At 36.2% G+C, this 27,161-nt stretch overlaps 1 protein-coding gene across 2 annotated transcripts in view; it reads right to left on the minus strand.

Moving 5' to 3' along the window:
- The window catches only part of LOC109109562 (leucine zipper putative tumor suppressor 2 homolog), a 63,171-nt gene extending 36,675 nt beyond the window's left edge, over nucleotides 1-26,496 (minus strand). The window contains exons 1-3 of one of the 2 annotated variants that reach the window (XM_042768670.1): nucleotides 26,096-26,496; nucleotides 8,391-8,481; nucleotides 832-937 (exon numbers count right to left, since the gene is read on the minus strand). The gene's annotated coding sequence lies outside the window, so the exon portion shown is untranslated. The remainder of the gene's footprint in view (nucleotides 1-831; nucleotides 938-8,390; nucleotides 8,482-26,095) is intronic. The other variant, XM_042768668.1, reaches the window with a different exon arrangement.
- Between the last annotated feature and the right edge of the window lie 665 nt (nucleotides 26,497-27,161).

Here is a 27,161-nt window from a genome sequence, read left to right on the forward strand (position 1 = left end):
TTTCACACTTTTTTTTACACTCATCCTAAAGAGCCACATGACATGTGAGATATTAAAGGCAGACCATGAATTAAGAATTTTTTTCCATGGCCACATTTTGGGGGCAGTCGTGGCCTAATGATTAAAGAGTCAGACTTGTAACCCAAAGTTTGCAGTCAATTGTTCCAAGTTAGTATAGTTTTTGTATGATTTGGTATGATTGAGTAAGAATGAGAAATTATAATAAGTTATGATTATAACAGATTCACATCTTGTATTTTTTTTCTTTGCATGCTATGTGCAGGTCTTCATACATGACTTCCATGATGCTTCTCCAAACAATATGCTTTTTTAGTTTCCATAGTGGAATCTGTCAAAATATACAATGTTTCTCAACTTCCAACTTCAGTCCTTATCCATGTTTGATGTTTAATAAACATATTATTGAATATACATGAAGAGCGGTACTGCATTCCAAGGAGATTTCTGTGTGGGAGGGGCTACCCTATGTGACTACTGCCAAATGTTACATCACCTAATTAATATTCATGAGCAATGCTAATAATATTTATAATGCATGCCTTTAACTTTTCAGATCCTGCAGCCCTGATCTAAGACAACTCTGAGTGCATTTTCATCATGCTTTACAGCTTATTAGCTTTTAGTGTCTTTAATTACCTGAGCCTAATTAAAACTAACTCAATGAGAGGTAAAAGTTATGACACTAATGGCATGGTCCATTAAAGCCTGCTTGTTCTGCATGGCTGGGCTAAATGAACGATGGAAATCAATTCCATATGTCTGTTTTTCCAGTAGTGACAGTGAGGACAGAGAGACATACTTTTGTCTTACCTTGCACAATAGTCCAAACAGCAGCTCCTAAAAAGCTGCAGAGATCCTTGATGGATGGAGACTTTACACATCCCACAGCAGCGTCCACCTCCGCTCACACACACCCCTGCAGGCATACACACACATACACAGAGTTAGGTGAATTTCTGAATCATGCAAAACATTCACCAGAGGAAAGCTGAGAAAAAAAAAAAATCACAATTACTATTAAAAGTTCTGTACATTTAGTAAAAACAATAATAAAGTAGCATAAGAGAACAATTAGAGAGCCTTTACCATCTGCTCATCTCTACAGGCGAAATGACTGAGTTCAAGTCTGCATACTGTACATCACACACCTGCTATGGAGTATTAGTTGCAGGGTGTCAAGGTGAAAAGCCTGTTATTATGTTACCATGAAAGCATGATAAGGTCACGTCTTTCTGAGGGGCCAGTAGTTTTTCTTTCTTTGTCTTTGGGCATCAGACAGTAAGTTCACATGGGTCTCAGTGGACATCAATTCAAAGGAAATCACATTTTGTCACATACAGAGTAATCTGTGAAAGATTCAAGTTGCTCAAACTGAAATATCTGCTCAGTAAGTTATATCTGAGATGTGTGGAAGAACACACTGCCCCCCACTGGATACCAACCATCATTACCTCTGTGTGAGAAACCATAATAAACAAATATAACATTTAATAGCCACTTTGACTAAGTACTTTTTAGATATCCTGAATTTGGAAGAAATGAGTTTCAGTGTGTATCAGATGTGACAAACATCTATGCATAGAGGGTTTCCGCTCTGACATGTTTATAGGTAGACTATATGAATGAAACACAAAGTCTAATGTAACCATTTTTAAATGTCCACAATCTGAAACACTATAGTACACTACAGTTCAAAAGATTAATTGATACATGCATTGATGACAAATGAAAAATGTTTCTTGAGCAGCAAATCAGCATATTAAAATGATTTCTGGATCATGTGACACTTAAGACTGGAGCAATGATACTGAAAATTCAGCTTTGATCACAGAAATAAATTACAATTTAAAAAACTGTTATTTTAAATTGAAATAATATTTCGCAATATGGCTTGATTAAATAAATGCAGCCTTGTTAAAACATCTTTTAAAAATCAATCATCTATGGTTGAATCTGCAGGGACTGTCCTCTCTCTCTACCCTTATACATTTAGGCTGGAATGCTAGTTACTGTTTACTCTGGTTTTAATAAAACCAGTGAAGAATGAAGTGGAGATTAGAGAGGAATGTTTCTGTGTTTGTCTCTTCTCTTCAGTTACCATCAGTCTCATCTAGTATTTGCTACCCCTTCTAAAGTGGGTCACATCTACATGGTCTGCCAGCCATGCACAAACACAACTAACGCACACATACATTCAACTGTATGACCCACGTGGAGAGGAGAGGGGAAACAGCGGTTCACACGTGCCTGAGCCTGTCTGCTTCACAGAAAGAGGGAGCGACTGGGAAAATAAAGGGGGTGAATGTGAGGTCTAAGACAGTTAAGCAAAACATACACAACAGTAGTGTGGAAAGAGGTGAGGGTTTTCAAGTTACTCCAAAGTTGTTAGAAACGGTTTTTTTTAATTGCAGATTTTGATGTTTATACTGAGTTGTTAGAAACGATAATATTATAAGCAATATATGAGACTTGTGCCTGTGCCATTATTTCTATTTAGCTACTTCCCAACACTGGTAGCACACTCTTATGTACAATGGATTCTTGAATGACTTTCATTCTGACTCATATGCTCCTGCTCTCCCTTATCAACCACACAGAAACATAAACACATTGTGCAGTAATTACTCACTGAGCCACTGTCTGCAAACTTATACAATATGGCCCAATGATTTTGCCATGACCTTAACAGGCCTGTCGGAGGTAAACATATGCCTGTTAATTGGATCAGCTCTTGTGTCAAGTTGCTCTACTATCGTTCAAACAGCTTAATTTCCATCTAAAAAAAAACTGAACTGATTCAAGATACAGAAGATGTGACAGTAGAATATCTGTCTGACTGGCAAGTGGCAACAAAGTTCAGACTCTCATAAGAGCTGTGGTGCTTAATCCTTGTGAAAATGTGCACATACCTCAAAAGTATATTTTCAAAAACTTGAACTTGCAGATAATACAGTATTTAATAAAATGACACTTACAGTAAGTGTACTTAAAGAGAGACACTTTCATGTTTCATAACACATTTTAAAGTGCACTTTGTAATAATGTCAGATAAAAAGTACATATTTAATCACTGTTTTAATATTTTGTTATGCTTTAAAGAAGTACATTTATTTTGATGTGTTGTCTAACATACTAAAGCACATGAAAAGTAATTGATTATAGTTTTAACTCTAGTGTGTTATTCAATATTACATTTAAAGATCATATAGTTTCAATGTATTAAAGTGCAACTTTAAAACATTACAAATGCACAATTACAAATATATTTAAATATATGACATACAAGTTTCAAAAGAAATTACATTAAATATTTCATTTTACCATAAATGCTTGTCAGTACATTCAGCAGTAAATTTTGACCATGTTTCAAAGACATTAGAAGTAATAATAAAATTGCATATAAGGATGTCCTTGAGCGGGTCAAAAAAGTTCTCATAAGTTCAATTAATTGTAATTTAAAATGCAATTAAAAATTACCGAAAAGTAAACCGAAAACATTACATTCAGTTCACACATAAACACAGTGTAAAGAATTTAAAGTATTATTTCTGTAACAAGTACTCTAATAAGTATGCTAAAGTGTTTTCATCTTTTCAATAAAGCAGTCAAACTCCAAAAAGGACAAAAAAACAAAAAAATGTTATGCGTTAAATTCCAACTAATCTGATGCCATATGAAATCTAGAATATATTTTACTAAAAATATTACCTTCTGCCCTAGTTATTCTAGCATTCAAGATACAGATCTCCCTTTTCTTATGTACTGAATATGACTGTGCTACACTTCCTGCTATATGCAAATACTGTTAACGTATTGCAAATGCACCAGGAGTGCTAGGGCAGATGGTACATATGAATTGTGGCTTTTTGTCCATTTTGGAGCTTGACAGCTACGGTTTGCTGTCCACTTTCATTATATGTAAAATAGAGGAAATATTGCTGCTGTAATGAACTCCTTGTGAGGTCTATGCAAAGAAATATATGCATTTCACTACGAGGTCTGTGAATGATGACAATTTTCATTTGTTGGTGAATTATCCTCTTTACATTCTCCCCATTAACCTTACAGTGTCTGCCTGTTCCCCACCTGCTCCCGTAGGCAAATGTACTGTTAGATGAGGTAAATGTGTATCTGACCCATTCTGGGCCCAGCGAGAAAGAGAGAGAGCCTGCAGGGTGACAGATGGCGAGGGCCAAGCGTCAGGGACTCGAGGACGGAGTGGCATCAATCCACTCCACTCCTCCACCGCCACCTCCTTTCTGACCCCTTCATTCCTCCTTCCAGATGAGGACACAGCTCCATCTCTCCCATCATTTTCCCATACTTGAGATCCACACGTAAGGACTCACAGCAGGACAAAACAACGCCAGCCGTGCACCACAACACAGACGCTGACTGACTCACTTTGACCTCTTACTTCATGGTCTGGGATCTATGAGGGGTTATGGGACACCTCCACATGGAGAGAAGCAGACTGAGGTCACAGACTGACCTCAATTAATGCTGATCTGTGGATTATGAACTGTAATGAGTCCAGACCGCCACTAGTTCTAAAACTTTCGATCCTAATGTCTTTAGTTATTGGTAAAAAAAAAAAAAAAAAAAAGAGAGAAAATAATACCATTCAAAAGAGCTCATCAGGGCTGCATTTGTTTAATCAAACATTCAGTAAAAACAGTATTTTTGTGAAATACTTCTGAAATTTAAAATTGCTTTTTTTTCTACAAGAATATATATTTAATGTGATGCAAAACTGAATTTTCAGCACCATTACTCCAGTATTCAGTGTTGCATGACGCGTCAGAAATCATTCTAATATGCTGATTTGCTGCTCTGTTGTGCTTCTTATATTTCTGTTTTTTTGTTAATTTATTCCAATTGATTTGACCTTTGCTGAATGAATTAGAATTATTAGATGCTGAATTATTAGAATCTTTAAAAAAAAACTTGAGTGTAGAATATAGGAAAATATGACACAGTAATTCCAAAATATGATCAATAATTTATTAAATATTAGATATTATTAAATGAATGCAAGAAAATACAAAACAGAAGCATTCTAAGACCTGTGGCTGGAAAATGATTTCAGGTATGAGGAAAAACTGGACTGTGGATTTGTGAGAATCGGATTACTGTCCAATGGGATGGCATTAGAGTTTTAATTTTTATAAAACTAACAACTGAGCCATATTTGCTGACCTTTGACTGCAGCCTTGCAATTTGGTTCAGGGACAGGATGCTCTCATGGGCTTAAAAGTGTCTGAACCATTCTAATTCACCTGCTTTGCCTCCTGTCTGTATCCTCCTATTGTCACTTGTATATTTTGTTCTGTTTATTTTGTTCTAGTTTTCCCTCCTTGGTTGTTAATGAGCTCCACACCTGTTCTGTTTCTCCCTGATTGCATTCTGCCTAGTATTTAAGCCCTGTGATCTCCTCGATATCTTGGTCTGGTATTGTCTTTTGTGGATTATTTGCTGTTGTATTATTGTTGTTCCCTTTCCCCGTGGATCTGTTAAAAGGAATTCTCCATCCTATTATTTCGTTGTGCATGTTATATTTTGTTGTGACAACCCTGTGGCAGAATACCAGGCCTCGAGTAGATTATTGTGGCCTTTTACTTTTCTTTTTTGTTTCATTCCTTTACCCTCCCCTCCCGGATGGATCTGCCAGCCGTCCAGCTCCTTTGCCTGGAGCAGCAGGAACATTCGCTGGAGGACCACAGAAGGGACTTTTTAGATCTGGTGTGCTTTACTCACTTCCCTGACCGTTTGCTTTGCGTCTTTTATTATACCAGCCTGAGCGAGCGGTGTTTCGCCTCATTTGTGGAGTGGGTACTGTTTAACAGCGGATCACCGTTCACCTTCTGCCCCACTGAGGAGGACTTAACCAGCCCCACTCCTGACCCAGAGCCCAGCCAGCCATCACTCCACTACGTGGATATGCCAGAACCCATAGCAGGTCTGACCAGGTGTGTGAGCTGGCAACAAAGAGTGTCGTTGATCGAGGGAGCTGATAAGGACTCTGCCCACACTCCAGCCACTGAGGGTGAGCTGCTGCTGTCCTCTGGAAATTATTATGAGGAACTTAAAGATATTTTTGATTTAGACTAAATAAACTGGTTTGGGGAGGTAATACCTAATTCTCCTGAGTTTCTGCTGGTTCCACCCCAGCCCTGAATCTCCTGCGTCTCCGCTAGTTCCTCCAGCTCCTGTTCACCTGTGTTCCCTCCCAGCCTCCCTCTCCTTAAACCAGACAGTTCCTCAGCCCTGTCTCCGCTGCTTCCTGTCAGTCCCTCAGCTCATCCTCAGCCACCCAAGTTTTAGTCCTGGCTAACGGTCCTCTCTCTCCCCGACTATGCTTCCTGTCATACACTGTACTGTCCTGTCCCGCATTGAATTGATCAACACCGAGAGTAAAGACATTTATAATATTACAAAATATTTCTATTTCAAATAAATGCTTTCTATTCATCAACGAATCCTGAAGGAAATATATTAGTTTCCCCTAAAATATTAAGCAGAAAAACTATTTTTAAAAATTGATAATAAGAAAATCAACATATTAGAATGATTTCTGAAGGATCATGTGACACTGAGGATAGGAGTAATGATGCTGAAAATTCAGCTTTGCCATCACACAAATAAATTACAATTTAAAATATATTAAAATACAAAACAGTTCAATTAAAATTGTAATAATATGTCACAATAGTACTATATATTAGATAAAATAAATGCAGCTTTGGGCATAAGAGACTTCTTTCAAAAACAAAAAACTTTTGAAAGGTAATGTAATTATTAGTTGTTGTTTTTATTATTTTATTAATTATTCTATTAAAGCTTTTAATGGGTAAAAAATACACTTGTTTTTTTACTCAAAAAACACAGAAACACTCAGACACACATTCGCAGGCTGACAATTCTAAAATTAAACTCTGGATTATGAAAGCAGCAAGCTGTACTCTTTTCTACAGACGTACTTAAGTGTCAGTAACTGAACAGCCCACTGCAGCTGATTAATGCAAACCTATGACTCAGTGTCATGATCCTGACAACTTCAAACACTTTTTCTCACTGATGTAAATCTGCAGTTATACTTGAGTTCCTAAGGGGCTGGGTGTAGTAGTGTGACAGTGGAGGTGTCCACCATAGTACCTCTTTCTGTCTTTTCATTTTCAACATGATCACTGCAGAGACACCTCACATTAAGTCCCAAGACAGCTACGATTTAAGCATGAAGGACACAGCTGCCTGAGACAGAGTTACATAACAGTCTAATAACACCAACCGAAAGATTTCTCATCTCTCAGTTCTGCTCACTCAGGATTATTTGTAGTCTCAAAACTAGAATAAAAATATCTCAGTAATTCATAATGCAAATGTAACCCTATATCCTGCTTGATAAGTAAAAGCAGTAAATCTCAGATTTTCTTTATTTTCTGTCTAGCATTTTTTTCCAGGAAAGTAAAAGCAGCTTTGTTTTAATGCTCCGCTGTCTGTCCTAGTTTCCACTGTGTTCACTGTGCAAGCACACATACATAAAAGATGATTTGCTGCTTCAATTTCTGACTTTTTCAATTCGATTGGGTGGCAGACAACACTCGAGCTAAAACAATCCCACACAGGATACAGTTTAGCATTCTCCCTGTGAGAGAACAATGTGTTAGAGACTCTGTGAAAGGACAGTACGGATCAAATATGTAACATGTATGTAATATGTATGCATCTTGAAGTGCTGACTTTCACAAACAGCATGAGGCAAATACACAAAAGAAAAACATTTACACTAGATACAGTAACTTGTCACAAGAGAACAGAAAACAAAAATGATTCTCAATATTAACTAGTTGTTTATTAGCACTCATATTACTAGCATATTGGCTGTTTATTAGTACTTATCAGTGAAAGTGAAGAAAGTGAAGGTGAAGTGACATGTGGCCAAGTATGGTGACCCATACTCAGAATTTGTGCTCTACATTTAACCCATCCAAGTGCACACACACAGTAGTGAACACACATCTGGAGCAGTGGGCAGCCATATTGCTGTGATGCCCGGGGAGCAGTTGGGGGTATGGTGCCTTGCTCAAGCGTCTCACCTCAGTCGTGGTATTGAGGGTGGAAGAGAGCGCTGGTTATTCGCTCCCCCAACCGACAATTCCAATTTCTAACCATAAGGCCACAACTGCCCCCATATTAATGCCTTATTCTGCTTGACCATGTTTCAGAACCCTTAATCCTACCCCATATCTAAACTTAACAACTACCTTACTAACTATTAATAAGCAGCAAATTACAAGTTTATTGAGGCAAAAGTAGTAGTTAAAGTGATAGTTCACCCAAAAATGAAAATGTTATGTTTATCTTCTTACCCCCAGGGCATCCAAGATGTAAATGACTTTGTTTCATCAGTAGAACAGTTTCTTCATCCCTTTAATAGTTAGTCCATAGTGAGAATTGGACCTCAAAATAAAGTGTGACCAATATGACTAATAAAAACTGTTGACAATATATTACAGTGTCAAACATTACATAATAATGACATACTATAAAGTATAAAATATGTTTTAGTTTTATAAGTACAGCTTCAGAATTTGACTTAATTACAAATAAAAAAAATTCATTAGTTTTTATGTTTTCCATTTTTATTTTTATTTTCATTTGTTAACTTTTGAGTAATTTTGTTGTGAGTTTTGATTGTTTTATTCTTAGGGTTTTTTTTTTGTTTGTTTGTTTTAAATATGTCTATACATATGTTTTTATACATTTTTATTTCAGTTTAACTTTTAATTATATTAGTAGTTAAACATCAACTAAATTAAAGTTAAACTAGATGAAAATGGTTTTAGTTTTAGTTAATAATAAAAATTTTCACATTTAATTGTACTCAAGAACAATAAAGTAGCTTGAGAACATAAAGAAATCAAGAAAATAGACTTTTCTCTTTAAAGTATCTTTGATGCACAAACCCTGCAATGAGACTCTAAGACTCATAGACTATTATTCCTTTGAAATATAATAGCTTGAGGATATAAATATTCAGTACAAATTCCTATAAATAGTACTTGTAGATTTACTTCGCACCTGTCTTCTTTCATTAGAGCTCCAAAGGGATTCAGGTTCTAACATAATAGTAAAACTAGCAGTTCAGCTTCAGACCACCAGAAGGAAAACAACTGAGAACGAGAGACTAGAACTTCAGAGAAAAAGATCACTGGTTAAGTTTTTATCAGTGGTAAAATTGATAAGGGCCAAACAATTCCACTTTAAGAATGTTTCTACTGACAGCTCTAAAGGATGGATTATGAGCGCATATAAAGTTTTATAGTAGTTATGTGGAAAAAGAGTGCACAATTTAGAAGGATTTTTCCTCTAAGCTGCTCCAGAAATTCCTCAGTTAGCCTTCAACATCATTTCTGATGAAAGAAAAAACTCAAAATGTTAAAAGAGAGAACGAGAGAGAGAGAGAGCAGCTTCTTTTTAACATATCTGCCTATCGAATAATCAAACAGGACCATGGACCAATTACACAGATCCCAGATTTGATGTTTGTGCAGCCATTCAATAGTTTGAGGGAATCAAAGAATTTGTTGTTGTAGGTCGAGTCACACAGAAACAAGAGGGACAGATGAGGGAAGCCTATGCAGTACAGTATTTCAGTATTACAGTAAGTACATATACTCTATATTTAATGATTTAAAATGTTTATTCATATTCTCACCCCTGGTTTCCACTGAGATCATTAAGAGCAGGCATTAGCCAATGCCTCAGTCCATACATCTGTTTTGACTTCTCATCTGGAGCAGAAAATGAGCAGTATTTGTTTGGGCACAAAGTAAAAGAACAGACAGGACAGCACTGCTGAATTGGGCTCGGAGATGTTTGGGCTTTGTACAGTGGGTTTGTTATTCTAACTGTGCCTTCCAAAACTGAACAATCAGAGCCTTGTATAATCCACTTTCACTGTAATGAGTCTTCCAAGACTTCATAACCGCCCAACTCTCTCCATTCACAGTATTAATCGACATTTTATTGGAGTGGCCACAATTTGGCAGCTTTGGCAGCCAAGTATCTTATAATACGACATTTTATTTGAAAAGCAGTCTGTCAGACCACTCGCTTAGTGACCTTAGTCTTCGTTTGAATAACACATTCTAGATCTAAGTGCCCTTATAATCCAAATAAGCATCACATCCTCCAATCAGAAAGCGGAACTGCACATCAGCCAAGACTGAAACAAGATTACAGTACATTACAGAGATTTTATCCCACAAACTCAATGGGGAGGGGAAAAGATAAGCTTTTTTAAATAACTGTAAAAGCAATAAATAAGGCATAACCTCAGTAAATCCTCGACTGTGTCCCTGTGGGCGTACTCCTGAAAAATTACTACCATCGGACCATGATGAAACACACTGTGCAAACTATGTAGAAACAGTGGAATCCAAACATTGACAACACAAATACGAACAAAAGGCATAAACTGCATGAGTGCATGCAATTAACACTCATTTTTCAAATATGTTTGAGGTAAACGTGTTTTCATAAAAACATTTTTTAACACAAAAATATGACAGTACTACAGTATATTAGCGCTAAAATAATGCAACATCATAATGCTGCTTTTGAAATGTGTATTGTGAAAAGCGCTACATAAATAAATTTGACTTGACATTCAGATAAATGCTTGCATTAAAGCATGTAAATGACATTTCGTTTTATTCTTGGTGTTAACAGACTTTTGTATGTTTCATTTCATGGTACATTTTAATTGTGGTGTGAATGGGCCTTATTTGTCATAATTTTTTCAGTTTCAGTGTCACATAAAGGAGGCATCTACACTTCCAGTGTTATGATAGCACAGAGGTCACAGAATGTTTACCCACATAAAACCAGATGTCTGTAAAGGCAGACAGCAGAGGAATGCCGCTTCCAAAGGGCTCTTTCAGCATCTGTTTCCAGCCCGGACTAGACTGTTTCCTGTGCTGGAGTGTCAGGATTCTCTCGCTCTCCTCTCCAGCCCCAAGGGCAGAAAACAAACAAGGCCAAAGAAGTCATCTGCCTGAGCACCCTAAGGGAGGCCTTCAGTTTCCCTGATAGAGCAAGGCGAGAGGAAAACGTGTGTTTCTGTATGTGTATTTGAGAGAGTGAGCCACTCAAAGGCCAAAGGTTAAAACAGACTGCTCTAGTAAGCATTAGAGGACAAGGGTCTGTGTTTCTCAATTACAAATGCATGTACTGTAGGAGCACCGCTGATGAAACTTCAGAGAGATACAGGATGCATTGTGCAGCTCAACTGAAACATTGATGTCAGCTTTGTCTCTCTCCGTGCATAATCTCTATAACAAATGGGGAGCTGTGGTTGATCAAAGCTATGATGGCATTGCTGTGTTACTGCTGTCAAACACAGGATCTGACAAATGTATAAACATGCAATGATGTGCAGCCATCCGAAATGGTCACAGAATCGAGTGAAATGACTTCATGGCTTACATATTAAGAAAAAAAACTGCATGTTACAACAGAAATGAAGCAAACGCACAGGTGAAGTACCATAAATGAATCTTTGGAGCACCTCAGTGAACTACAGAAAGCTTGAAATGTGGTGAGAAAGAGGAAGACAAGGAGAAATAGACTGATGGAGCATATATTGCTATCCTTTCCCTCTGGGATACTGGATTCCCTTTGGATATGCAAGACTGCATGTCTAGCGTCCTTATAGGATAATGAGTTAGTGATAAAGAGCTTTTGTGTTGAGTTTTTATCCAGATTCATAAAACAAGGGAGCTTACTGTATTAAATAAGGAAGCCTTTGTATGTCTGTATGAATGTAAGGCAACAACATTTGTTTGCATTTACATTTTTGTAGATGTGTATTCTGATGCATGTTTCAAGCCATATACTGTACGTGTCAGTATGAAGTCTGGAAGAGAGTGTTCAGAGTATTTTGCATGTCATATCACACTACTGTATTTATGACAAACTATACAGAAAACAATATTCATATTCAATTAATATTTTCATATTAATAACTACTTATAACTCTTAATTAAAATTATTAAATGTAGTTTTTGAGTGTGTGTGTGTGTGTGTGTGTGTGTGTGTGTGTGTGTGTGTGTGTGTGTGCGTGTAAGGCATTTTCTTTTAAAAAAATTACCCTAAAATATACAGTGCATACTCTACTCATGGCCAATCTTGTTACTGGTATAAAGTCGTTTTTGTTTAAAAATTAATCAAATGGCATTAATACTGAATAAAGTATTTTTTGTTCATTTAAATAAAACTGAAATAAAATAAAATATAACTTACAATAAAAAACTAAGTTGGAGTACTAAAATTACTAAAATTAAAACTGAAATAAAAATAAATTATAGATAAATACAAAAAAATAAATAAATAAAAACTAACAAAACGATAAAATCACATACAAAATCACATACAAAATGCTTGCCTTGAACTAAAATGAAAATGAAAGCTTTTTTTAGATAAAAGCTCATTCAAAATATTTACTATAATAATCAAAATAATACTAATATATAAATAATACGTACTTAAAGAGATGCAAAACTACATATTATTTAATAAAAAATAAATACATAAAATTATACAATAAATAAATTAATCTATTTTTAATAACATGTAAAATGTTTGTGAATTATATTGTTCATTATTATATGCTGAATGTTTATGTCCATTTACTATTTTGAAATTTTTGGATTCAGTTTAATACATTTTGTTATTTTATTACGCTATCCTTGTGGGGGGAAAAATCTTCTTAAAAACAAAATAACAGTCAAAAGCTCAAAACATGTTTTTAACTAAAAAATGCTGATTGTCTTAATAGGAGTGATGCTGTTGTAGTGCTCTGTATGAGAGAGATCTTGAGTCCATATGGAGATCTGATGGGGTCTGACAGGACGCAATGCTTCACTGAGACAGACCGGCCAGCCCCACAGCAGGATACTCTATAAATACCCCATCACCACCTCTTTCTCTAGACCCCTCTTTTAGCTCATCAAATATGAAATGAAGGCAGATGCATTAATAAACAAAAAGGACTGTGCAAATTAAGCATAAATAAAGGCCAAAATCATTATTTAGATATTCTGCTCCAGACGGTCACGCGTGAGGAGAGGCTCTGGGGGGAGTTACGTAACTGACTCTAATCCTTTGTGCTATGCAGCACAAAAAACAGAAGAAGCGGCTTCACCATTAAAAGAGTCAGGACAGCTTCTATCCATCTCAAATTACTGCTTCTTGGAAACTGTGTTTATACATTGTGATTAATACAGATAAAATGTTAATGACTGGCAGCCTAATATTTTTATAGCCTAAAAAAACTGCTTCAGTGTTTTCCCTCAAATTTGTACAGCTCTGACAAAAATTCAACATGATGTTTGGAGTCTTATTTTCCACATAAATCATAAAGAAAATGAGCTGATCTCAGTAATGTGATACTTAGATCCACATCCTTTTTGTACTTTGATTCTTTAGGGAAAGCCTGAGTCATCAAATAAACCGAAGTCCTCTCAAATCAATACTGACACACAACTTCAGTATTCTACACTAATTTGGCAGGAGTACACATAGTGGCCTGTACAAGCCGGTGAACACAAATCACACTCCCGCTGGCTGGTCTCCCAGATGAGCTGTCCTGGTTTTTGTTCACCTCTCCATGCTGCTGCCTCAATGACAAGCAATGTGATGCTCAATTAAACCTGACTCATTTTCTCATATTCTCCTCTGAGAGTTTCAGACAGGTTAGAGTTCATACATGCAGGACAGACTCCTGCTTTAGGCATCTTTAGTAATTTGAGGTGAATGTAGTGGTAGGTGATAATGGTTGAACAAATTGCCGCTTTGGCTATGTGGTGTATGGAAATTCAAAGAAATCCACGTGGTGACAGGTATTCGGAGAAAAAGTCCACATATTCAGTTTTACTCCATGTGTTGAGAGTTTCTAAGAAATCCACGTGATGAGAGAGATTCTGAGAAGTCCACATATCCAAGATGTATCTTACTCTGAAGCCACGTATTCAAAATGTGTTTTATTCATAATGATAAGTTTCATTTTAAAAGTAAAAAATTAATATTTCATGGTAGTGATCTGTCTCATATATATATATTAACAGGTTTCATTTTTATATTCAAAAATGTTTTTGGTAAACTTTGTGGTATATTTCATATGTAATGTCTGTTTTGCATATGAAGTTGAACTGCACGTATTGTTCTTTTGTATCAATATTTCTTAGAATTATCAGTATGATTCTTTGAATCTAAAAGAGGAAGAAGTCCAAAATCGAGACATTGACTAGACTATTTTTAAAGGTCAGGTGTTATAGCCCAGATGACGACTTATGTCTGGAACAACAGTATATAAGATAGACTCTGCAAAATAAAATAGGGTTTGACTTTCTGAGACTCTGGTCTCTCTATCTTTTCAGCTCACTTCCTCTTCTTTGGCTTCACTCGACAACTCTTAGACTCAAGACTTAGAACTCTTACAGGTTTCTATTCAAATTCAGATACCTTGAAATTCAGATACTTTGATACTCTGATATTTTAATATTTTAATACTTAATACTTTGGTACTTTTGATTCAAACAGAATAATTATAATTTTTTATGTTTTAATTACGATTTTATTAATGTTTTGATTAATACTAGTTGGGTTCAATCCATCATAAATTGATTGTTATTAAAAATGTACTAACATTGGATTTACATTTTCTATATTTGAATGTTGTTATTATTATCCAGAACTTTCCAAGTTATGATTTGTGGTTTCTGTTCTCTATATTCTTTTTAATAAATTTACATATTATTACACCTTGACCGTCTGAATTGGATTAAATTTTGCATCACTATGATTAGGTACTTAAAATCAAATTTTGCAGTGCATACTGATAATGGTCATTTGCAAAATACATTTGTCATGAACAGCAGGCTTGGCTTTACTCATTCTCATGTCGTTCCAATCCCATAAAAATTTTGTTCATCTTCAAAACACAAATAGAAGATATTTTAACCTGAGAGTTTTTATTCCATTACACGAAAGCGTTGACATTTTGAAAAGTTCATAGTCATCCTAAAAGAAATCCACATGAATATAATAGTTTAATCCAAGTCTTCTAAAAAACATGATATATTTATATTATGAACAGATATTATCTCACCTTTCATGGCTTTTTGTTTATTAGGCGTCACTACCAAAGTGAGAAAGAAAAAGCCGTGCAGTTATCTGCCCGATGTGATCATGACATTGATAAATAGTTGCGGTGCAACACTAAAGTTTTAGCTGAGCACTGAGAAAATTAAATGTCTCAAAAATATTTATGCATGTTATCCATCTGTGGCTTTTGGTTAAGGTAGACTCCTATTTCTTTCTATGTGGACCACAGAAAATCCATTACTTCTCTCTTAGGATAAATGATACAGTATGTGCACAACAGTCCCACGAAATGCTGTTGGATGTAAAATAAGGTTTAAAACTCTGTTTACTACAATTGGCTTACTCAGTTAATAGCTTACAGGTGCTGTTTCAAAACAGTAGATCAATTATTACTTTTATTCAGCAAGGCCACGGTAAATTAATCACAAAAAATATTAAACAGCTGTTTTCAACATTGATAATGTTTCTTGAGCAGCAGATCAGCATATTAGAATGATTTCTGATAGATCATGTGACACCGAAGACTGGAGTAATGATGCTGAAAATTCAGCTTTGACATCACAGGATTAAATATATTTAATTAAAATAGAAAACTGTTGTTTTAAATTGTAATAATATTTCACAATATTACTGTTTTACAGTTATCAAATAAATGCAGCCTCGGTGAGAATAAGAGATTTCAAAAAGCATTTAAAAATTCTTACTGACCCCAAATGTTTAATAGTAATGCATGTTTTTTAAATAATAAATTAAAAAAAGATTAATATGACACCCCAAACTAATTATAATTATTAGTTAATGATACTACTACTCCAAAATATGTGTTTTTAGGGATTTGGGTACTAAATGAGAGACTGTTTGACTCAAACAAATACACACACTTTACTGATTCCTCCATTAACAAAGAAGCAGATAGGTTCCTAAAAATAAGTTAAGAAGACACAACGCCCAAACAGCATAAGAAAGAAAAAAAAAAATCAATGATGCATTTAAAGAGTATTCAGTGGAAATCCATCTGCCCCCATCATGGCTTTATATGACAGCTCATCTCAGCCATGAATGCTGTGATTCAGAACGTCTCCTGGAAATGTCAGGGAAGTTTTTGGACAAGGTGGTTGTAGTGACATAAATCAGAGTTATGGGGAGGAGAGGTTTCGTGTTTGTGTTGTTGAGGAGAGGGGTAATAAAATTACTGTGGGGCTAAAACTGAACCCCAGAGCTCACAGGCGGAACCGCGAAAACATCAGCTCCAAAGAGACCATTCCTCATCTCCTGGCTCCAAAGAAGGGGTGGAGGAGAGAGAGTCAGAGGCTGGACACCACACCACAGAGAGAGAAAAAACTACTATTTCTCTTCATTTTCCAACTGTCTGCAATTATGGTAAAATGTGAATAATCTGCAGAGCGGTAACATTCATAGAGCCCATTTATGGCACACCCCTATTTTCTTTTCAGTTTGGAATGGAAAAAAGACATGAGAGAGAGGGAGAGTGGATGAGAGTCAGCTGATGGAGTGGGCTGAAGAGGGAGCAACACCACAGGCGATCTGGCAGAGTCATTCACTAAACTCCATCCACATGGAGCTCACAGAAACCCCACTTCCCACAGTTACAATAACTGCAAACTTTCACACACTCACACATGAATTCTTTATATGGTGATGCTGTTAAAGTTCATTTGAGTTTACCAGCTATGAGGAACCTAACTGATCAGGAACATTTACCTTTGGAAAATAGATCCTATAAACCACAATGCCCTGAATGTGCTAAGCATGTAAACAAAACATGTAAAGTTGTGTACAGAGTGCTGCGGTGATTATGTATTTTTGTATGCCAACCTGTAAGTTACCAACCCGAAGGCCAACCTTTAATTTGGCATCATCCCGGTTTCCTCGACAAAAAGCCAATAGGACTCTTCCTTTGACTTTTTGATAAACACAGAAAATAAGCTCTGTGACCAACAAAAGTTTTATTCTTACACGTTTTGTTCATCATCATAATCTTCACAAATGAACACAATTTTATGAATTTTAAAGCGTAAATGCAAATCACATGCAAAGAACTAAATGTTGGCTTAAAGAACTGACAATTCTTTAGATCTTTATATAAAATCTACAAGGTGGAAATCTGAGTTAGAATAGTTTGCAAGAGCATGAATATAAAAACAATTGCTAAGTAGATGAGTTTACCTGTTTGTTGTGATAGCATGTTTTTTTTTTTTTTTTTTTTTAACATGGTGAACATGAATTTGTGGAGGTTGTGTTAACCACAGACCTCATTTCAGGCATTTAACCAAAAACCCATTCAAAAAAGCAACTGACTTTGGGAAAATAGAGAATTTTTTTTTGCTGCAATCTATTGCGAGCACAGAAACACTGCCCAAAAATGAAAGTTTTGTCATCATTTACTCACCAACAATATTCATAGTGTCAATGTCAGGTTTATTTGAAAACTAAATTAGGAAATAAAATAGAGCAGAGGAGAAAAGCAGGGAAGAGAAAGAAGATGATTGGAGCTATGCTTCTGTTAACCGGCCAAAAGGCCAAATTTTGGATGATTAATCAGTTTGTCCAGTAAATTCATCACTGAAAAAGTGTTTCGTTAGTAACTGAGCAACAGTGGATAAATAGCATGCATCTACTTAAAAACAAAATGAGCAAATCAAGATGTTTGGGGAGTCAGGCTTTTGTTTGTGTGGTAATTTAGTACTTTCCAGATAAGTCATTATTTCTATACACAACGCCTCAGTGCAAGCTAAATAGAATGTCAGAAAAATGTGTACTTCATTTAGTGAGCTCTTGGCATTCAGTTCTGCTTGTTATTTTTAAACACTGCCATCCTGTCAAATGCTTGCTCCATTGGTCAACACATTCCAGGCTGAAAACTGGCCTGTTATGGATGCTACTGGCATAATGGACAGCAATGAAACGAGTATTGTGTCTGCTGGACCATCTCTTGACACTCTGACCTCATCCCATTACCTTCACGTACTTCACAGATGCCTCTCATCATGGCAACAGTAGAGAGGTTAACAAGGCCATTGAGAGAGGTCAACAACCTGCTGCAGTCATTCCAGGCTTTTGGAGATTAAGTGTGAACACATGGCATAGATTCACGGTGCTCTACAAATCTGTGACTTCCAGACTCGTGTCTCTAAGGTAGACAGCTAATAAGTCTGTCTGATGGCCTAAATGTGGGATGGGGGTGTTTGAGGACACAAAATGAGAGCTGTTTATATTGCTGTGCTAGGCTGTGTGGATCGTAATCCCCTCACAAGACGGGGCACTACATGGCCCTTTAGAAATGCTGGAGAGACTGCCGTCATGGTTCAGCATGACTGGACTGATCATAAGCCCTCTAGAGACTGAGACGCATTATTTCAAACTATAGATGTGCAATCTTTTAACCTGAGGTTCTCATGCAGCCATAAATTATACAAGTGACAAATTTCACTAAAGATTGATTTATCTTACATAGCCGGTTAAAGCCTTCAGAGGGTACGTCAATATAGGATTTCATCAGCTCTATAGTTGAATTGCTATCTGCATGGCATTTATTTACAGCTTCTTATGAACTTTATGTTCAGAACAGTCAATTTGCACATGGGTTTTTATGCAAAAAGAGCCTTGGTAACACTTTAGTTTAAGGACCAGTTCTCACTATTAACTATTAACCTATTAGCATGCATATTACTAGCAGATTGGCTGTTTATTAGTACTTATAAAGCACATATTAATGGCTTATTCTGGAAGACCATATTTTAGATCCCTTGATCCTACATCATACCTAAATGTAACAACTACCTCACTAACTATTAGTAAAATAGGAGTTTATAGAGGGAAAAGTCATGGTTAATAGTTAGTTAATAGTGAGAATTGGCCCCTAAACTAAAGTGTCATCAGAGCCTTTATATTGCATATTTTTTATACTATTTTCAAAACAATTTACAAAAATGTATAAACAATTACTTTAGTAATTCTTTTTCTATTTAAGAAAAATCTATATTGCATAATTTTTGATATATAATATACATTATATATATATATAATATATATATAATATATATATATATAAACAAACAAGAAAAAACACCGAAGGAAAAATCTATATAAAAATCAATTATATAGAATAAAATATATTAAAATAAATATTTAATAAATTTTAATCTAATTTCTCTTATTTTTATTTATTAATGCATTAATTTATTTAAAATATGTACATAAAAATGTTATAAATGTTTATTTAAAAAAAATAAATATTTAATAATTTTTTATATGTTTATTTAAAAATGTTAAAAAATATTGATTTATATTTAAACACATTAAAGAGAGAACATTATAGAGAACACAAAAATTAACATCACATTTCTGATTCACCCATCAAATCAGTTTTACCATCAACTCTATTAAGCAGCATTACTACAGAGACTACTACAGAGAAACTATCTACAAAATACATGTGACTAACATAAATTTAATGTGACTACAATTGTGAATTAATTGTGATTACAAATGAGAACTAAAATGCTGACAAGTACATACATTAAACCTCATCCCCTCCCTGTTGGACTGGTCTTGTGAGAGGTCTGTAGGTGTTGACCACACACATACAAGAGAGGAATTAGAGGCAGTCTGCATAAATGGTGATGATAAACTGGTTGAGAGGTTTGTGTGTGTTGAAAAATAAATTTGATTATCCTAAAACAGACTGCAAACTTGACATTTCCCCTTCCATTTTCCAATCTTGAACTAATGTTTACACACCTAATTATAGATCAGAGGTTAAAATGCAGGCAGACATACAAGAGAGGAATTAGAGGCAGTCTGCATAAATGGTGATGATAAACTTTGTTTGTAGTCAGTGGGTGATGCACTGGACAAGCCAGCAGCACATCAGAAAGTGGTGAGTGTCAGAACAAGCCTCAGGCAGAGCGAGTGGCTTGTCTCCTATCATAACTCACATCACCATGGGACGCACTGTGCAGTGGAAACAGTTGTGAGCCCAGGACCCCTGCGTTGCATCAGCTTGGAGACAGAGATGGAGAGAAAGTGCTGCATGCTTTACATATCTTGCAGGCCAAAGATCATAAATCAGGGGACGTACAATAAGGACAGTGTTTTTATAATGTTTCTTTCTCAGTGTGGGGGTGTGCAGATTTGCAGAGCCCTTTGAAAGAGCAGATTCCTGACTAATGGAAAGCAGCCCAAGCATGAGACGCTGCGCTACTTCAGCGACTGCTTCTCTGTAGAAGTGCAGGATATATCGGTGGCCAAAATATTATTAATTTAATATTTAAGACAGTAAAAACACAAAAAGAACACTTATCAGTTATTTCATGTGCCACAAAATGCTGCTGATTGTTTACATTATTACTCCTCTGCTACATTATTGTCCCTATAACTGCATTGCTTCCTTAGGGAGTGCGATATTTATCATCTATGATAATACTGTAATCATTGTTTTAACAGTTTGGAAGCTGACAATATGGAAGATTACATTCAACTGATTGGCAACAGCCTATAGTGTCTTACTATTCTAACTGAATTTATTGATTAAATGCAAGAATTTGACATGAAAAGATACATATTTTCAGTGCACACATCTAATAATTTTAGAAAACAAATGCACCTATAAAGTTAAAAATGCCCCTGGAAATCAATTGAGGGGAGCAGATATCACCCCTTAATGAAAAGTTTTATTTCTGTCACTTGAATTGACCACCACACAGAATATGACAAGCTTTGGGAGTCAGCTGTCCATGACCAGCCAAGGTACCAGCACAAAAACACACCCAACAAAGTATTGGCTAATTACCATTATCAAGATATATGGTAATTTTATATAATTTTTGGTCAGTATTGTATTTGGTCAATATCAAATTAGAGATGCACCGCTAGTGCATCCCTACTTCTCTCATCATGCAAATGTACGCAACATCAAACATCACTGGAAATCATATCTTACTGCTCCAAAGATCTCAACAGGAAGTGGATGGGCATCTTTGTGGGAGGAGCTAACAGCGTGTCACTATCACTGTGCTGACTTCACTCTCTGAGGTCAGTAGTGAAGCTTGGGTTATCTTGTCCTCAACGTCACAGCAGTCAGTGGCATTACCCTGACATCTTGACTATATGGATTTAGAGGAATAATGGCTCCTTGCAGTTCTCATTATTGCAACACATTCAAGCAACATGTTTAATTCATTTATTTGCTGTAATCCTGTCTGAACTAAAATTGCCCCATGCTTTTTGATAGTTTGAGATTAAGGAGAGGCCTATAATCGAGCCTAGCGATGCAGATTGTACTGTTTCATTTTGTAAATCCATCAAGTAAGTCAATCCATGTGATAAATTAGCAGAAAGTGAAAGACAAAACCAAGAAAACACATTGGTGTTGGCACACATTGATTTTCTGGAATATTAATGGATGGCTCTTCCCTCAACATGATACAGATCAGCTAGACAGGGAGCAATAAATAGACACATTTGCATATCTCAGCAAATCAACCTCAAGAATATCAGATCTACTGTCAGAACTCCAATCACGTAAAAATACCATTATTCTTTCAACATTTAGACAGTAAAGTCTTGGTGAATTTAATAAATGGCTATGTTAGAGCCACTCCAGCAACTAAATCAAAGATTTACGGTATTCTCTGTGCCAGAGATGAACTTTTCCCACACCAACCATATCAGAGATAACCTCATAAATTTGGTGCCCTAGAATGCCGGTGTATTGACGTGCACTTGTAGTCAAGACAAAAATGGCAGGCAAGTTTACAAAGCAACGCCTGCCAAAAGCCATCCAACACCCTACTGAAATTACAAACGCTATCTTCATTCATGCAACAGATGCCAAATTCGTTCTGAAACAGATGCTTTGTTCATTTTATCAGTCTATATTTGTCAATCAAACACTAAAGACCTTCACATGTCTGGTTCAGTAAGGCTGTCACTGCAGTTTGTTAAAAGTTATATGAGCTATATGGATTGTATGTCACATGATCTAGTGGTCATTGAGCACTTACTTGATTCCCATTTCCCACACACTGTTATAGCAACAGCTGGGCTTTCATAGTGTAACCAGCCTTACACCACATTGACTTGCCTCTCTTAACACTATAAACACACTGACAGCTCATGTGAGTGATTCCCTTCGGTTTGACTCATAAAAGCAGACATTAAACTGCCTCCACTTGTGAAATTATAAAACTATGTGCAATGCAAGTCCAGAAATATATAGCATGCAAACCTGTTTTCTCTTGGGAGGAATACAATTTTTGCAGAGGGATTAAAGACAACTCAAATATTTATTTATGTATAAAAATATATATTTTTTTACATTTACATTTCTCTTCGCAAAGAGTCCATAATTTTTTTTAAACAACTTTTAAATTGGCTCCCCCAGCTATACAGTATGTTCTATACTTCAAAGACTCAAGGCCTTGAAATTAAATACTGATATTAAATAGCTGCCAGGATAGTTTGTCATTTCTCATTCATATTGTAAAGCAGTATATTAACTGTAAGATATAAATCATAACATAATCAATAAATGTTATCCTGTACAGAGACTGACTGAAACAACCAGCAAACATTTACAAGCACATGGCATAGGGAGAATATATACAGTGGGGAAAATATTTATTTGATCCCCTGCTGATTTTGTAAGTTTACCAATTACAAAGAAATGAATGGTCTTTAATTTTTATGGTAGGTTTATTTTAACATATAGAGACAGAATACCAACCAAAAAATACAGATCTTCTCGAAATCCTTAAGGTTTATTGGCTGTCATCTGGCAACTTGAAGCTTGAACTCCATCCACAGATTTTCTATAGGATTGAGGTCTGGAGACCTTAATGTGCTTCTTTTTGAACCACTCCCTTTTTGCCTTGGTGGTATGTTTCGGGTCATTGTCATGCTGGAAGACCCATCCATGACCCATCTTCAGTGTTCTGGCTGAGGGAAGGAGGTTCCCATCCAATATTACAGTACATGGCCCCGTCCATTTGCCCCTCAATGCGGTGAAGTCACCCTGTACCCTCAGCAGAAAAACAGCCCCAAAGCATAATGTTTCCACCTCCGTGCTTGACTGTAGGGATGGTGTTCTTGGGGTCATAGTTAGAATTGCTCTCCCTCCAAACACGGCAAGTGGAATTAATGCCAAAGAGCTCAATTTTGGTCTCATCTGACAACAGCACTTTCTCCCAAGCCTTCTCTGAATCATTATATACTCTTTGGCAAGCTTTAAACGGGCCTGTACATGTGCCTTCTTGAGCAGGGGTTACCATGCGGGTGCTGCAGGATTTCAGGATTTCATAGTGTGTTACCAATGTTTTACTTGGTGACTGTGGTCCCAACTGGTTGTTTTGTATTTCTTCCATTTCTGAATATTCGCACCAACAGTTGTCTCCTTCTCACCAAGCTTCTTGCAGATGGTCTTGTAGCCCATTCAAGCCTTGTGCAGATCTACAGTCTTGTCTCTGACATCCTTTGACAGCTCTTTGGTCTTGCCCATGGTGGTGGAAGAGGTTGGAATGAAAGATACAGATTGTGTGGACAGGTGTCTTATACACCTAACGAGCTGACATTAGGAGTAACTTCTTAAAGTGGCAGCACTAATCTGTGTTCGCATGGGCACATAACCAATCTGTGGGAGCCAGAATTCTTGCTGGTTGGTAGGGGATCAAATACTTATTTCACTCACTGTAATGCAAATCAATTTCTAACCTTTATATAATGTGTTTTTTCTGGATTTTTTGGTTGATATTCTGTCTCTATCTGTTACAATAACCCTACCATAAAAATTACAGACCCTCCATTTCTTTGTAAGTGGGCAAACTTACAAAATCGGCTGGGGATCAAATAAATACTTTCCCCACAGTATATAATATGAACTCTAACTTTCACCCACCCACTTCCATCCTAAATACTTCCAATGGGATGCCAGAAAGCAGCTGGGTATGGCGAACCATGTGCAATGCCAGAAATCCGAGCGTCAGTATGTAGCAATTTGGAACATCCAAAATTTAAAGATGGCTACAAGTACAAGTAATAGTGGTGTGTGAATGCTGCATATCCTGTTTCACATATTTTAAAGCCCTCAAAAATACAAATAAACATTATGCTAATTAAATATGCCTCATAAAAAGACTGGAAGTCCAGAGAGGGGCTTTTCTGACAGTGAAAAGAATTTCTTTATAGCAGCAGAAAAGTATCTAGTCTAATATTTCATCTTCCACTGATGGAAATCACAATTGGGTTCCTAGAGTCTGGTGATAAGGGACTTGAGTTTTCAGTTAACAAGATCTTACTTTATGTTGATAGATAAAACATAACTCTTCTGCGGAGTGTGGTGAGCATGACAGGAAAGTTGGTCAAAGTTAAGCCTGATTCTTTTAAAAAGGACGGAGGAGGAAAAACATGACTGATGTTCTTGTAGTGTGTTAAGTACTTCAGTGTCTCCCAACTTGACAAACGCTTGAATCATTACATTAAAATTACTGGGTATTTAATGTCTTTTTCTTCACTTTTAAGTTGTTCCAATACAAAATGAAAGGCAATATGGAGTATTTAACTGATTTACAATTTGACAGTCACTAAAAACACTGTCTTACAATTAACACAACATGTAGCTTAACTCTTTCATATAGCACATAAAACAAATGTTGTTTTAAACAACAACAGCTGGCTGAAGAAAGCTGTAGTACTGAAGTAACATTACTTCTTTTTTAGGGGAGGGGTGTGGGTTAAAATTGGGGTTGGGGTGTAAAATGTGACAGATAAAGACCCCTTAACAACAGCAAAACCTTTGGAAGTAAACAGTTTTGTGAAACACACACACACACACACACACACACACACACACTGCATTCATTCTCAGATAACATCATTAAGGGTCATTAGCAAGTCACAGTTATCATACAGTGCATATCACTAGTCAAAGGTGAGATCTGAACCCACTGAGAATGAACTACAGGGGTCTGTGAAAATGTGTTAATTACACAGAGTAATCAGAGCTGAATACAAAGACTATTCAGACAATATGTCTCCAGGAGGGACGCTCCATATGCTGTAATTAAAAAGACACTGGGATGCCATAATTACTTTTGCTGGGACAAACTGGTGTCTGCCTACATTCAACATAATTATGACCTTTGTAAGATAAAGCACTCAGTCACTTCACTCTCACGGGCAAACGGACAGCAAAAACAATGTACATAAGCACACATGAAGATGAACTAGATGAACTTTATATTCTAAAAATTAGTAAAACAGATTACACTTTTAGGCTACTAGTACAAATGTTGCTGTAATATAACATTTTACACATGAAGTTTTATGAAATGAATATAATAAAGTTTAACTTTTAATCTTAGTCTACTAGTATGATTTTTAACACATTTTACACATCAAATAAAATAATGCTATTTGTTATCATCAGCTGGTACTATTAAAATGTTTCAGTAAACAATGAAAGATACTTGTACCTCATAAATATACTAGACAAAAAGACAAAAATACAATTCAGTGTCAAAAACTGTAATCTGTCACCAGTAATGGTTGCATGTCACTTTTGGGATAGTGACTATTTAGCAAAGAAACAAGTAGGCTACTACTAACTAATGAAGATACTAATCACTTGTAACTAATTTAATGAATAATTTCTAGCATCTAGTGAATTATTATAGTGTGGTTAAAAAAGAAATACTGTCACTATACTGTAGGATAAAATACTAGTAAATTAAAAAAAAAAATACTACAGTATCAAAAATAGCTAGTTTGTAAGCAATGCATGTTAAAATGACTTTCCATAAACAAAACATCAAAAAATAAACATGAAGCATCTGTAACGCTGTGGACTCAAACGCGCACTAAAGTTTTCAATCAGATTTTAGTCACTCACCGTTGACTGCGTGAAGATCGCTTGAGCAAAACCGTGCATAAAGAATCAACGCTTCTGAAGAAAGCGTCCTGGTATTTTCAGTGCTTCCAAAGCATGGTGAAGTTCACGTAGATTTGAGCCGCCCTCGCTCTACTCCTCTCTAAAGTAGGGCAAACTCCCGGTGCTGAAGGTCAATACACGCAGCAGCTACACATATCTGCGTCCGTCCTCCTGGAAGCGACTGCTGCAAACTGCCTGGACTCCCGCTGCTGAGTCGCGCTGCCCCCGCTTTCGCTCCGCACTGGACCGCCGCTGGCAGGAGCGCGAGAGTGAGCACGCCTCACATTGGCTCCCGACCGCTGATCTGGAGCGACAAGCTGAAGGCTATGGGAGAGTGGCCACGCACGGGGGCTCGCGACGGGCGACAAGTTCAAGTTCAGGAAGCAACTTCAACTCTGTTTTAAATTATGGTGAATGTCGAACCAACAGTAAACAGGCACTGCACCGTCTGCTTATTGGACATTTATGCTGACGCGAGAATATGTCGACTATAAACATTTTGTATCAATAAAAATAAAAGAAAGTTGTCATAATTGCTGTCTTTCTAGAGCTAGGTTCTCCAGGACCAGGTTTTAAGTTCACAAAAGTCAATACGTTACCTTTTTATGGAATGTTGTCACATGAGTATTATTTGTTTTATAAATCTGTCCAGTTATTAGTTACAGTATTTGTTGCTAAAATGGTTTGATATTTACATTTTGATGTTTAATGAATTGTTTCATGCTTCATAATTGTTTTACTGTGTAAATCTGAAATATATAGGTTGTATTGTCACAACTGACCTTATAGTTTGACAGCATGCAAACATATGTTCAATAAACTGTATTTCTTTTTTCTTCTTTTTTCTCAGAGCAATAAAAAAGAAAATAGATACAAAACTTTTCAGGGATCCTTTCAAAAGGTACTAATAATATATACACTTTAGGTACTAATAATACTATTGCTGGTAGCTATTGATTTCCATAGTATTTTAGGGAAGTCAAGGGCTACCGCCAACTGTTCAGATTGCAACATTCTTCAAAATATC

The sequence above is a fragment of the Cyprinus carpio genome, chromosome A13 (genome assembly GCF_018340385.1).
Source record: "Cyprinus carpio isolate SPL01 chromosome A13, ASM1834038v1, whole genome shotgun sequence".
In the NCBI taxonomy this organism is placed as follows: domain Eukaryota; kingdom Metazoa; phylum Chordata; class Actinopteri; order Cypriniformes; family Cyprinidae; genus Cyprinus; species Cyprinus carpio.